Below are 11212 nucleotides of genomic sequence, written 5' to 3'. Positions count from 1 at the left end.
GTGTCTCAGTTACCTCATCTGTAAAATGGGGATTAAGACTGTGAGCCCCACGTGGGACATCCTGATTCCCGTGTCTACCCCAGCACTTAAAACAGTGCTCGGCACATAGTAAGCGCTTAACAAATACCAACATAATTTAAACATTTTAAACAGGGAAGGAGGCTGAAGTTACTGACTGAAATTAGATTGAAAAATTCTCACAGTTAGGTGAGAATGGTCTGCTCAATAAAGGTATTAATTGAGCACTTACTGTGTGCGGAATAAGTGCTTCTGAGAGTACAATATGGCAACACAAAGATGCACTTGTAGATAAAATAAGATGCACTTGTAGATTGAAATAAGACGACTTTGTCTTTTGGGACATGTTAGTGGGCGGGCCAGCCAGCCAAGTGTAATTCCCACATCCAAACCAATCTACAGGTTTCAGAACAGTGGTCTCGTCCAACTTCTTTGCACTCCTCTAATGCCAACCTACTCAATGTACCTCAAACTCATCTGTCTCACTTCCAACCCCTTGCCCATAGCTTCCCGTTGGTCTGGAAATCCCTTCCTCTTCATATCTGACAAATGAATCTGACAGATGACCACTTACCCCATCTTCAAAATCCTACAGAAATTATCTCTCTTTTCAAGAGGGTTTCACTGACTAAGCTTTCATTTCCCAACCCTATGCGCCCTCCCTTCTGGGTCACTTGAATCTGTACCCCTCAAGCTCTTTGATACTCACCCCTCCCCAACCTGTACAGCACTTAGCAGAGTACTAGGATATTTATATAATTCTCCTATCTGTAGTTCATTTTTATAACAGTCTCCCCCTCTTGATGGTAAGCTCCTTGGAGTCAGGGAAGATGTCTACTAACTCTATTGTATTATTCTGTCCCAAGCGCTTAGTACAGTGTATGCTCAATAAATAACATTGACTGATTGACTGGCAGTAAGTCATGGATCTGCCCTCACTTGGTTTCTTAAGCTGTTCTATCAGCATCATTTTTGAGTCATAACTACTATATAGGCCAGAGAGATCACCAGTTAAGAGTGGGGATGAGATCACAAAAATTGTTCTGAAAACACAAGTCCCAACAAGAACCTGGACAAAGAAGAGCCAAAATAAAATTAATAAATAGGGTATTTGCTAAGTTCTTACTATGTGCTAAACACGGTTCTAAGCACTGAGTAGATACAAGTTAATCGGATTGGACTCGGGGACTGTCCCACAGTGGGCTCACACTCAATCCCTATTTTTACAGATGAAGTAACTGAGTCACAGAGAAGTTAAGTGACTTGCCCAAGGTGACACAGCAGACAAGTGGTGGAGCTGGATTTAGAACCCATGGCCTTTTGACTCTCAGGCCCGTGCTCTATCCACTACACCTTGCAAAAGGTAAGCACACTTACTGGATTGGGACTGAGGGAAGGTTGCCTTTGAAGAAACACTCTAAATTTCCTCTGCCCCTCACCAACAATTTCCAAACTTACCTACCAAAAGACAGCAGTGGGAGCTTCTGAGCTTTGAAGGGAATTCTTTAGACACTTGGTTGCACGTACTTTCGCAGTACTAAAAACAAATCAATCAGTGGTATTTATTGAGGGCATACTGTGTGCAGAGCACTATACTAAGTAAGGACTTGGGAGAGTACCAAGTAATAATAGACACAATCCCTGCCCACAGAGAGTTTCCATCTACAAGGGAAGACAGACCCTAAAATATGAGGCTAGGTACATAAGTTATGTGGGGTTGAGGGTGGAGTGAATATCAAATGCTTATAAAGGGACAGCTGTAAGTGCATAGGAGAAGTGGAAGAAAAGGCAAAAATGGGAGTTGGGGAAGGCTCCTGGAGGAGATGGGGAGTAGAGTGGAAAGAGACTGGAATCAGAGTTTCTGGGTTCTGAGCCCAGCTCTGCTACTTGTCTGTGGCCCAGAGGAGTGACTTGACTAAGGTCACACAGTCATTTCAGCTCTAAATTGGGTAATAAATCCTCCTCCCTCCAATTTAGACTGTGGAACCTATAGAACAAAGTGAGGCTGGGCTCATAGCAAATTGGGACTAGGCATCATTGGGGATGAGCAGGATGAGGGCTTAATGGGATTTGTAGCTTTACGAGTCTTCAAAAGGAAATAAAGAGTACCCCAGGCAAGGAAATTCTGCCCTCAAAAAGCAAAGAACTAGACAGGCACCAAGAAAGGCTTTCCCACTTAACAGGACCATTCTAAAATAGCTTCATGTGGGGATGGATGCAGATGCTTCTGCTCCATTGAAGCAACATATTTGTTTGCTCTGGGGAGTGAGGATGCTGTGACTGCCCCAGGCATGAGCTTGGTTGCCTGAACTCCCAGGGCTGGGCCAGAACTTCGATCCTTTGGTTTGCTGAGAAGAGCAATAAAGCAGGTCACACCTGTAAATCCACTAGGAGTTCCAAATGCCAAAAACATTCACTCCAGTTCACTCCAGGAAGCTAAAATTACCTTGTGAAAGAACTGGGAAGGGAGGCTGAGCCATAATTACCTTGTTTAGTTGGTGATTCCATTTGGTAAAAATACACAAACATAAAAACAAACAATTATAGTAAACAGAGCAGGAATCATCATCAGAATGGAATTTTGGAGTTACAGGCAAACCACAGGTAAGCCCATATCAAACTGTGGGAGCTGCCTGGACACCTTGCAAGGCAGTTGCTAGGGATACAGCTAGAGTGGCCATTCTTCACCTCAGTCTGACAGACAAATTTGCAGCCAGTCCATCCTCCAGTTTGGGTACGGCTTTTTACATCCGGTATCTTTAATTTTAAAATTCCAACCTCACTCAGTCATGCACCTCAGAAGCAGCACCCAAGTCAAGTTAGTCAGTCATATTTACTGAACACTTACTGTGTGCAGACCACTGTACTAAACAGTTAAGAAAGAGTTCACAGAAACCTGGTTGGGGGTAAGGAGAGGCAGGAGTACCTCAGGCAAGGTCTGGGACCTGCAGATTTCTGCAGAAGGCTGTGTGTGATGTCCCTCTTTGTCGTGGTGAAACCTGCACTACAATACTTTCAGACTGAGATAAAGCAGCAGGCAGTGAGCCCCATCGGTGCACAAGACAGCAAGTGCCCCCTGGGTTATTTCAGAAGGAGCCAGAAGTGGGGAACCTGAACCAACATCCTGACCCACAGCAACCAGAGCTCTCTGCTCAGTCCTTAGGCGGGACTGGGGAGAAGAGGTCCCTGGCCCCCAGACCAGGTTCTGCCAAAATTATTGCCTTCAAAATCCACTGACTTTTTGGGGACAGGTATTTGCATGGTCATTCATTCATTCATTCATTCATTCATTCAATCACTGGAACAGTATTCATCTGGGTGCCTGCTGACTGCCAGAACCAGGAGCAGAGCTGCACACAAGGAGGGCGCCATCCTGGGAGTTAATCAGCAGCACTGGCCAAGTGCCTGCTGCAGGTAAGATGTGCTTCCCAGGCATCTGGGAAAGGACACAGAAGAAAAATGCACTGTCATTTCCTTCAAGGAACTTGAAATTTCATGGGGGAGGCAGAAAGGCAGGCACAACATTATTTACAGGAGGAGGAAAAAAGAGTTCGGTATAGGGAAAGAAAGAGAGTACTTACAAGTTGGGGAGAGACCAGAGAGGAAATCTCTCATCCTCAAGAGTGGTGAAGGTCATTTGAGTTCCCTTTTAGATTTCTGTAGGGTTTTCTTGTTTCCCCAAACCTCCTTCCTATCACTTATTCTATTTTATCCTCACAGCATCCCTGGGAGGTCGAGAGCTTCCAGGGATTAGTCTCCCCACTTTACAGATGCCAAAAGTGAGGAGCTAAGAGGCTGAGTGACTTGTCAAAGGTTACCTAGAGGACCTAGAACCCAGATTTCTTGAGTCTCAGACCTCCCCCCTTCCATCAGTCCCTGCTGCCTCAACTCCGGACTCCTATTTCACTAATGTTCTGAGCAGTTACCCCGAGTCCCTGCTAGAGAGAGGCCTGGGAGAAGTCATTTCCTTTTCCTTCTGCTCGAGGCAACACACTGGGAGATGGCTACTATTTTCACCATTTTCCTTTAAAAAAAAGAGTATGGGGAGAAAAAAAGCAAAGCATTATGAGCTTCACCAACTCTTTCAAGTTCTGATAGAAAAAACTAGTTTTTTTAAGTAATCTGCATATAAACAGTCATGAGCGGGTTTGTTCTATCATGTCATTCTGCTGTGCGCTACGCACTGCCAACTGCCTGTTACATAACCTTGTGAAAAACTTTGTTCATCTGTGTTCTGGTTTTGTGCAAACAGTGTCAAGGAAAACTCCTATCATTCTACTCATCAGTCATCACTGCTCTGTTGCCTGGGACTCTGGTGAGTCAGCCTGTGGCCCAACCATAGCGTAAGTACATACCATTAGAACTGTACATTTTGAAGTGAGCTTCTATCACTGTACATTTTGAAATGAGCTTCTATCACCACAAATACCTGAAGCCATTTGGCTACTCCTTCCCATTTGTAGAACCTACAATAGCTGTATTAGGGATGATGAAATCCCATTTGGGATGGGGCATATTGCATGTCTATGCTTTTTGTCGTTTAGTTCTACCAGCAAATGGGCCAGTCAGAGCAAGGCTTCTCTTTCAAACAGGTCTTCACCAGGGGTGGAGTGTTGGGGGGAGAGAAAACAACCACCCAGATTTCCCAGCATTATGCACTAGTCAGGGAAAGACAGCTTTAATCAATCAATCCTCTCAAAATCTACTCCCTCCACCTGCACCTCTGAACCTATCCCTTCCCACCTTATCAAACACTTGTCCCATCCCTTCTTCCCTCCCTGACCACCATCTTCAACTGTTCACTTTCCAGTGGCTTTTTCCCCACTGTTTTCCAACATGCTCCTGTCTCCTTTGTCATAAAAAAACTCCTCCCTTGACCCCACAGCTCCCTCATATTGTTACCCTATCTCCCTCCTACCATTCCTCTAACTTTCAGTGAGTTCTCTACGTACAGTACCTCCACTTTGTCTTCTCCAATTCTCTCCTTGACCCTCTCCAATCTGGATCATGCCCCCTTCACTCTACAGAAACTCCCTGCCTTAAGGCCACCAATGACTTCCTCCTTTCCAAATTCAGAATTTTCTACTCCATTCTAATGCTCTTTAACCTCTCAGCTGCCTTCAACACAGTGGGCACCGCCATACACATCTTCTCCTGAAAATATCCTACTTGGGCTTCACTGACACTGCCCTTTTGATTCTCCTATCTCTCTGCCTGGTACTTCTCAGCCTCCTTTATAGGCTTCTCCCTCTGCCCCCCACCCTCTAGTTGAGGGAGTCTCTCAAGACTCAGTTCTGTTTCCCCTTCTATTCCCCATATACACCCATTCCATTGGAGAATTTCAACTACCATCTATGTGCAGATGATTCCCAAATCTACTTCTCCAACTCTGATCTCCTTTTCAGCAATCTTGCATTTCCTCCTGCCTTCAAGGCCTCTCTTCTTGGATGTCCCACTGATACGTAACATACCCAAAACAGAACCTCCCCATCTTCATACCCTTAAGCTATCTTCCCCTTGTCTTTCCCATTACTGAAGACAGCACTTCTATCCTCCCTGTCTCACAAGTCTGTAACCTTGGCATTTACTGTAGTCATCTCTCTCATTCACTGTCACCAAATGTTACTGGTCCTAACTTCACAACATCTCTAAAACCCACATTTTCCTCTCCAAACTGCTACTGCATTAATCCAAGCACTGATATCCTGCCTTGACTACTACATTGGCCTCCTTGCTGACCTCCATGTCTCCTTCACTCAACTGGACAGATCAGTTTTCTAAAAACACATTTAGTTCCTATCTCTCCACTTCTCAAAATCATTGGATAGTATCTCCTCCACCTACATCTCAAGCAGAAACTCTTTAACACTGACTTTAAAGCAATCAGCTTGCCCTCTCTTATCTTACCTCCCTCATCTCCTTCTACAACTCTGTCTGTTTGCTTTGCTGCTCCATTGCCAACTTACTCACTGTACTTCAGTCCTGTCTATCTCACCCCAGACCCCTGCCTACATCCTCCCTCTTGCCTGGAATTTCCTCCCCCTTCATATACTGCAGACCACAACTCTCCCCACCTTCAAACCTTGTTAAAATCACATCTCCAAGAGCCCTTTCCCAACTAATTCCTCATTTCTCCTATCCCTCTCCTTACTGCATTGTCTGTGCACTTGAATCTGAATTCTTTAATAATAATGGTGATATTTGTTAAGCACTCACTATGTGCAAAGCACTGTTCTAAGCGCTGGGGTGTCTTGTCCCACATGCTCACAGTTTTAATCCCCATTTTACAGATGAGGTAAATAAGGCACAGAGAAGTTAAGTGACTTGCCCAAAGTCACACAGCTGGCAATCGGTGGAGCTGGAATTAGAACCCATGACCTCTGACTCCCAAGCCCCAGGCTCTTTTCACTGAGCCATGCTGCTTTTTGATATTCACCCCACCATCAGTAATGTCAGTCTCCCTCTAGACTGTAAGCTCCTGGTGGACAGGGAATGTGTCTAATGACTTGTACTGACTCCCAAGCACCTAGTACAGTACTCTGCACACAGAAAGAGTTCAATAAATACCATTGATTGATCAATTGGTTGTATTTATAAAGTGCTTCCTCTATGCCCAGTCTTCTACTAAAGTCTTGGGAGAGTACAGTGGATTTAATAGATGTGATCCCCACCCTCGAGCAGCTCCCAATATTGTGAGAGGATACAGATACCAAAATATATTATAGGTAAGGGGAAGTAACAGAGTGTGTGTGTAGCCGGGGGAAAGGTGGAGGGACTGCACTGAAAGGGAGAAGAAAAGACGTACATTAATGATGCAGAAGTGCTAAACTGGGAGATGAAATGGGAGCTAATCAGGGTAGGCCTTAGAGTGAGAAACTGTGGTACTTCTGATCAAAATGGAGCTCTCTTCTGTCTAGTCAATGGTGGTTGACTAGATGAAGAACAAAAGTCATTGAAACCTCACCAAAAGTTCAGAGCACACCTTATCAGAGATCACATAGCTCCCAATAATGAAAGAATCTAGCTGGCTCTCAGGCACCTAAGGGGAGAAGCAGCGTGGCTCAGTGGAAAGAGCCCAGGGCTGGGAGTCAGAGGTCGTGGGTTCTAATCCCAGCTCCACCACTGTCTACTGTGTGACTTTGGGCAGGTCACTTCACTTCCCTCATTTGTAAAATGGGGACTAAAACTGTTAGCCCCACTGGGACAACCTGATCTTAGAACAGTGCTTGGCACATAGTAAGTGCTTAACAAATAGCATCATCATCATTATTATTATTATTATGTTGTCTTCTTCCACCTTCCAGGAAGATAAATCATCCATGCTAGAAGTCACAATGAATCCAGAGCCCAGCAGTTGAACCAATAAAAAAAAGGAACTTTTAGGGTTGGTTTTGATTGCATCCCCTTTAATGTCGACCTCTTCCACTTTATTTCAAGCTCCTTGAGGGCAAGGATCACATTTCTACCAACTCTATTATGTTGTACTTTCAAGTGCTTACTACAGTGCTCTGCACACAATGAGCACTCAAATATCATTGATGAATACACTAATATTCTTAATACCAGAGCTTTCTGACCCCTTGTCCTTCCATATTCAGCTCAGTTAATTTTACTTCAGAAATTCAACAGTGCTAGACTGAAGGGATAGTCTCATTTCAATGAACAAATGAAACTTACTTTAAGCAGTTAGCTATTTTACATGAATTACCCTCATCAGCAAAGATAAGAGGAGTTTCAATTTTCCATTTTATAGAACATCTGCCCATTGACTCTCTCATAAGTTAAGTTGCTGAGCAATCTCCTTAGCATTGTTGGAGAAGGAATCATTTTCAGTGGAGATCTTTTGCTTGCTTTTCTACAGTGATTTTTTACTGGGCAGAAAACATTTTTTCAAATGATGGGCAAGTCATTGAATTTTCTACAGATACTTGAAACTAATAATAATTTTGGTATTTGTTAAATGCTTACTAAGTGCAGAGCACTGTTCTAAGCACCGGGGTAGGTACAGGGTAATCAGATTGTCCCACATGAGGTTCACAGTCTTCATCCCCATTTTACAGATGAGGGAACTGAGGCACAGAGAAGTAAAGTGACCTGCCCACAGTCACACAGTTGACAGGTGGCAGAGCTGGGATTAGTAAATTCATCTGTTTCTTCCTCTTCGTGTGACCGTTATTCCATGCCTCTTTAGGAGCCAGTTCCTTGCTTGAAAAACAGTAACTAAATAGTTCTGCCCCTTTTCCATCCCCAAGGGACTGGGAAAAGGTAGATGTTTGGGAGATAAAGGAAGACACTCCTGTTCCTCTTTGCTGCTGAAAATGTTAAAGTTTTGAGGGAGGAGGTTGTCAGTTTTACCCTTGACCTCACAACTCCCTCCAGTTATTGCCCCATCTCCCTTCTACCATTCCTCTCCAACCTCCTTGAGCGAGTTGTCTACACTCGCTGTCACAAGTTGCTGTCCTCCACTTCCTCCTTTCCCCTTCCAATCTGGCTACTGTTCCCTTCAATCCATAAAAACCACCCCCTCAAAGGTCACCAGTGATCTCTTTCTTGCCAAATCCAATGATCTGTACTCCATCCTAATATTCCTTGACATCTCAACTGCCTTTGACAGTGTCGATAACCTCTTCTTGTTGGAAGCATTATCCACCTTCAGCTTCAATGATATTGTCCTCTCCTGGTTCGCTCATATTTCTCTGGCCACTAACTCTCAGTCTTTTTTGCGAGTTCCTTCTCTGCATTCCATCTTCTAACTGGGTGTCCCTCAAGGTTCACCTCTGGGTCCCTTTGTATTCCATGTACACCTACTCATTTGGAGAACTCATTCACTCATATGGCTTCAACTACCACCTCTGGGGTGGATGATACCCAGATCTACATAACCAGCCCTCATCTCTCTCCCTCTCATCTGTCTTGCATTTTCTCCTGCCTTCTACTTGGATATTCTGCCATCACCTCAAACTTAACTTGTCCAAAACATAACTCCTTATCTTTCCACCCAAACCCTGTCCTCCCCAACTTTCCCGTCACTGTACATGGCACCACTGTCCTTCCTGTCTCACAAGCCTGTAATCTTGGTGTTATCTTTCACTCTTCTCTCTCATTCAACCCATATTCAATCCATTACTAAATCCTGTTGGTGCAACCTTCATAACTTTGCTAAAATCTGTCTTTTTCTCTCCAAATTGCTACCATATTTGTCCAAGCACTTATCATATCCCACCATAATTACTGTATCAGCCTCCTTGCCGACCTCCCTGCCTCCTGACCCTCCCCACCCCAGTCCATATTTCACTCTGTTACCTGGATCATTTTTCTACAGAAACATTCAGGCCATGATTTCTCCCCTCAAGAACCTCCAGTGGTTGCCCATCCACCTCTACATCAAATCCTCCCCTTTGGGTTTAGACAATGCCTATTGTTTTATAAAAACAAAGGAAAACACAATAGAGCCTCATGACATTCCAACTTCTTAGAAGGAAGAGGAGAAAAGTGCTGGGGTCGGGGAGAGTGGGGAGAAAGGGGAGAGAGAGAGAGAGAAAAGTCTTGGGAATGGGGAGAAAGGAGGACAGAGGAGACAGAGTACAAGGAAGCCAAATGACAACCTTGGTCTTATTAACTCTGGTCTTGAGTTTTCTTAAGTGATAGCAGTGCAACTCTTATAAGCCTGGAAATATTTCACAAGTAACCTGAAACATGTGTAGGTCTAGAATTAAACTGAGGAAAGCTTGCCAGCACTGTACCCTCTGCTTGAGGTTTTTGAGGTGAAAATCCTTTCCAACTATTTGAGTATCCCTGGTCCAGCCCACAGAGGTTTGTCAGGGACTGGGAGACGTAGCCCTGTGAAGTGAGATAATCTGTTTTTAAGCCATTGTATACATCCAACGTAGCTATTCTCCCAGTCAGTCATTCTCCTAACATGTTTATAATTTTGGATCCAGCCCATGTTGCTATCTGCAAATTAGACTGTCAAGAGATCTCTGAATCTTAAAATAAATTACAGCTCCATTTTTATTAACTACTGTGCAGCTAGTTTACAGAGAGGTGGAGGGCAGAGATCACCAATTATTTTTTATACTGAGTTTAAGACTGGGTCATGGAACATTTGAGCTCTTAGCATGGAACATTCTAGGTGAGTTCTTTACAAAAACATAATTACAAGTGATTTTTATTGATATTTAATTATGGAATTCCCTTTTATAGCCCAATCCCAACAGGGCAGATGTGATTCTGGTCTCTGACCTGCCCCTCTTTCAGAACAGCTGAGGTCTCTTCCACATAATGTATCATCTGGACTGAGGAAACTGTATCTCCCACTCTAACCCAGTCTCCACATTTCTGGGTACCCGCAGTTAATTACATTGACCTACAAGTTTCATTTTATCCAGGTCCTGTTTCAAGAGGACCCTGGGTTCCCTGAAAGTGACTACAGGATTCAAAGTGCTATTCTTTCTAGTTCAAGAAATATATAGTGAGCCCAGAGCCTGCACTGTTGGAAAGAGGGCAAGAAGGGAAGGTGGCAGAAAAGTGCTTCCAGGTGAAAGATTTGACCTTCATCCTTGTGATGTGCTTTTTCTACTTCTGAAAAAGTAAAGAAAGCACATCACAAGGATGAAGGTCAAATCTTAAACACTTAGTACAGTGCTCTGCACATAGTAAGCTCTCAATAAATACTACTGAATGAATGAAAAAATGAGGAACACCACTTTACCATCAGAACATATACTTCATCTAAACAACTGTGTGCTGTAATGCAAAGAGGAGGAACAGTTCAAAGTGACTCCCATTTATCTATGGCGTTTGAGCCAAGTGTGCGGTGCTTGGGGAAAGCCCGTATTTCCGGGCAAGTTTGCTTCATGGCTGGGGAAGACAGACAGAAGAACCTGGGACTAAGGCAAATAGCTTTATAAGTATGGTCACCTCTCAGGATAGGAAAAAAAGACTTGTCAGAATATAAGCTTGTTGTGAGCAGGGAATATGTCCACCAACTCTGTTATACTATACTCTCCAGATCACTTAGTATAATGTTGTGCACACAGCAAGCTCAATAAATTTGATTGGTCGATTAATATGAAGAGAGGTACCTCTCCCTCAAAGTTCTGATTCTCTACTTAGAGCCTTGTATTGTACTTTCTATAGCAACAATAACCTATAAACTACCCAAAACCCTGATCCCTATTTTTGGTGAACACCA

This window comes from Ornithorhynchus anatinus, chromosome Y1 (genome assembly GCF_004115215.2).
Source record: "Ornithorhynchus anatinus isolate Pmale09 chromosome Y1, mOrnAna1.pri.v4, whole genome shotgun sequence".
Lineage (NCBI taxonomy): Eukaryota > Metazoa > Chordata > Mammalia > Monotremata > Ornithorhynchidae > Ornithorhynchus > Ornithorhynchus anatinus.
Note: the sequence above shows the minus strand (reverse complement) of the source record.